We start from the raw sequence: 4,103 nt of genomic DNA on the forward strand, positions 1-4,103 counted from the left end.
GGTGATGGTAAATACCCTTGTGAACTCTGGAAAGGTTTCCACAGGGGAAAGTGCTAAACCCATTGTTTCAAGCGGGACCATAGGGATGCGTGGTAAATACACACAGTATAACAAGAATTCTGTTTTATTATGCTGAGGGTCATCACACAAGATTCACACTCTAAATTCCTAACTATGGCCCCAAGCTTATCTCCCCAGGGCCGCTCACCTGTGTGACGTATCCTAGCTGAGGGTCAGGTCCAGTCTCTAACAGAAGTCTCTGATTCGATGGTCAGGATCCTGGGGTCGGGGGTGGGGAGACTCTTCAGCTATAGGGAAGATCATGGTATTGTCTCTCCAGATGTGCAGAGCAGAGCATTGCTTTTGGTCTCTGCATGCATACTGTCCAGTGGACGTCATGGGGTTCTAGGATTGTCTGGTTATCTTAAGTGAGTGATGTCACTGGGTTCTGCTTATCTGGGACAGCCTTGGGTGTAGAGGGGATCCTGACTAAGCTATTTTTACTTATCTAAAATGCATATTTTACTATCACCACTACACTCAAACTGGAGAGGTAAGTGGTCATTAGCATCATGAAGGGAAAGGATGGTCCATTGAGAGAAAGCAGGGAGAGAAACCCTAGGGACAAGGTGTTTGAGAAAGACGGCACCAGGAGGGTGAGAAGTGATGGGCTAGTAGGACAAGGCTGAAGGGCTTTGAGGCCACCCAGAGAACATTGGTGTCATCCTAAGAGCAGTGGGAAGTCACTGGCAGGGTCGAGTCACTGATGGGTTGCCATAGGCTCACACATGATAATACAAACAAAGCTTCAAACAGAAATGCTTGGAGACAGGCATCATAACTTGGAGATTACTGCCAAAACTTTAGGGGTGGGGAAGAGAGGGAGAAGGAGGGTTGGGAAGGGGGAGAGGGGAGGGGAAGGGGAGGGGGAGGATGAGGTGTGATAGGGTAGGAGATGTTTACCTGACAATTAGAAGGCAAACTTGAACTCAAGTCTCAAGTGCATTGTTGGCTTCAGGGAAATGAAGAAAAGGTAAACTCATCAGATCTCTGGACAAATAAACAGACTGAATCATATAGTGCCAGCCACCTGGGAAAGGGGCTGCAGAGATGGTTCAGGGGTTAAGAGCACTTACCGCTCTTCCAGACCTGGGTTCAGCACAGCACCCACAGCTATCTGTAATTCAAGTTCCAGGGGATCCAATGCTGTCTTCTGGCTTACAAGGATACTATATGCATGTGGCATACATACATATGTGTATGCAGGACACGCATACACATAAAATAAAAATAAAATCCTTTTTTTTTAAAAGCAGCATTATGGGAGAACATATGTTGACATTTGAATTCTCGGGGTTTAAGAGACAAACGCAGCTGAGATGTCCAACAAAGTTATATTGGTCTGAAAATGGGAAGAGGAGTTAGAGTCACAGTCCATCTCAGTGCATATGGTCAAATGCCACCGACGCCATTATTTCTTTTAGTCTGCGGCATTGAGAATCAGACCTAGGATCTGGTGTGTACCGGGCAAACAGTCTTGACACTGAGCTATGCCTAGTCCACTGTTAAATATGTCCTATGGAACAGGGACAGGTCTTGACCTTGGCCAGCTTGTGTCTCTGACTGTATTCTTTTTGTTTGTTTGTTTGTTTGTTTTTTGAGACAGAGATTCTCTGTGTAGCCCTGGCTGTCCTGGAACTCACTTTGTAGACCAGGCTGGCCTCGAACTCAGAAATCCGCCTGCCTCTGCCTCCCGAGTGCTGGGATTAAAGGTGTGTGCCACCACGCCCGGCTCCTCAGACTGTATTCTTAAATCTATATAATGACGATACTGTAGAGAGCTACCAAACTACAGTTATGTCATGTTGTGAAACACTTTCTAGGATTTTTTTTCCCACTTTCCAAGTCAGGGTCTTACAATATATCCCTGGCTGTCCTGGAACTAGCTATGTAGACTAGGCTGGCCTCGAACTCACAGAGATATGCCTGTCTCTGCTTTCTGAGTGCTGGCATTAAAGGTGTACGTCACTACCACCTAGCTCCTAAGAATACTTTCATTGCTAAAACTATCTTGGGCAAAAATTCGTCTCCGGTCACTTCGACCAGTCATTAAATCTTATGCTAAACTGGTCTCTTGATCAGCCATAAATTTTTTTTTTTTTTAATTGGTTTTTCGAGACAGGGTTTCTCTGTATAGACCTGGTTGTCCTGGAACTCACTCTGTAGACCAGGCTGGCCTCGAACTAAGAAATCCGCCTGCCTCTGCCTCCCCAGTGCTGGGATTAAAGGCGTGCGCCACCACGCCCGGCTCAGCCATAAATATCTATACCATGTGATTGTGATTCTGACCTAAAGGTTAACTGCCTCACCATTTGTTATCTCTCTGCTTCTGAAAAGAAAAAAAAAAAAAGCAATGTTTGCTTGTTGCACATGTTTGGAGCTGCCTTTCTGTATACATCACAGTTGCAGTCCTTGTCTTTAAAATGTCGAACAAACTGGAGGTCCGAGGGTGCTTCCCGCTCCTCTGCCTGAGACAGCCCCACCGGTGGTAATAAATAATACAGACTCCACATGATTTATTAAGACATCTTGGGAGTTTTCCCTCTTCAGGTACTCCATAAGAAGATGAATAAACTGAGGTGAAGTATTGATTTCTCTTCTTTATGGCGGGAGTAGACAAGGGTTACTTTCCTAGTGGGTTTTCTCTGCCCCCCATTCTTTTAAGGTCCCCCTTCCGCGCAGGCGCCTCGGGTCCTGCGCGCTGAGCGACCTGGGCAGTTCCCCAGGGGCCAAGCTTGAGCCCAGCGGGGGCGGGGCTGGCGGGCTCGTGACGTTATCAAGCGGCGCCGCCCGCGGGGCGGGTTCCGAGCGCGACCGCGCAGCTAGCCGGCCCTGCGAGGAAAACGAAAGTGAGGGAGGAGGAGGTTGCAGGGACAGCCTCGGCGGCGACAGTGGCGGCCTGGTCCCTCGTCTCCGCTCGCCGGCAGCTCGCCCCATCCCCTCAGCGTGAGTGCAGGCGCGCGGCCCGGGGGGGGGTGCGAGCGGGCGGGCGCACGGGCACAGCATCCTTCCCCTGCGGCGGCCACTTTGCCCGCCTTCGGGTAGCCTCTCTCCGCTCCTGCCGCTGCTGCTGGTCGCTGCGCACACAGTATCACACCTGACGTTTCCAAAGGAGAAGCTCCGTCGGGGAGATGGCGTTCCCTTCTTTCCCCTCTGCATACGGGGGTTAGCAGCGCTTAGAAGTGCCTGGTCACAGCGCGTCTGCCATTGTAGGTCACTCGATAGCCCTTTGGCCTTCCCCTAGCCGAGGAAATGAGAGGATTGGCTTGGATTCCCTGCGAGGCCCCAGTCGAAGGTGCTGTGGTGGAGGGGACGTTCGTATCTGCCGCCTTGCCCTTCTACAAAGCTGTTTCCTGTTATCTCACTTGCCCCATCGCAGACCACACTGAGTTCCTAGTGGCACCCCCCCCAACCCCGCTTCACCCACACCCACACCCACCGGGAGGACTTAAGAGTTAAATGAGACCCATTTTATGTGCTGTGACTAGATGAAGCCTCAGCGATGAGCTTTCCAGTAGGCTCACCTATCTATGATGTCAAGTAAAAAATGTGGCTCCTCGGGCCTGGCTTTCTGTTGGCTCAGTCGCCTGGCTTTCCTGCTTTCCTCTAATAGGCGCTGCCACTGTCACTTAGGAAATTGCCTCCTGAGATTGGGATGATTGTACATTGGGTCCACAGGTTCATCCTCGGGCTGGAAATACGGAAACCTTTTGCTAGGTTTCAAGGGGAGGGATTGCTATACCCCTTCAGATTCCATTACTTTCATTCCTCAACTGCTGATGCTCATTCTCCCTCCACCCCAACAAATGTTTTGAAATAAGTTGAACTGGCTCTGATTTTCATATGACAATATTGAGTAGTCAGTTCATAGTGAAAACAACACATGGTCTTAAAACTATATGTCTGACTCAAACGCCAGAGAAGTCCATTCTTGTATCCCAGCGTCCCTGTTCCCCAAAGATACCAGTGTACTTCCAACTTTAAAGTCTTTTCTCTTTCCTGAGTTCTTTGAATACACTACTTTTCCTGAAGATTTTGTAATT

General features: G+C 49.3%; 1 protein-coding gene across 1 annotated transcript in view; it reads left to right on the forward strand.

Annotated features, from left to right (window-relative positions):
• Positions 1–2,841: 2,841 nt before the first annotated feature.
• Positions 2,842–4,103, forward strand: part of Cmtr1 (cap methyltransferase 1) — a 42,879-nt gene continuing 41,617 nt past the window's right edge. The window contains exon 1 of the mRNA XM_021149870.1: positions 2,842–3,006. The gene's annotated coding sequence lies outside the window, so the exon portion shown is untranslated. The remainder of the gene's footprint in view (positions 3,007–4,103) is intronic.

Source organism: Mus caroli, chromosome 17 (genome assembly GCF_900094665.2).
Source record: "Mus caroli chromosome 17, CAROLI_EIJ_v1.1, whole genome shotgun sequence".
Lineage (NCBI taxonomy): Eukaryota > Metazoa > Chordata > Mammalia > Rodentia > Muridae > Mus > Mus caroli.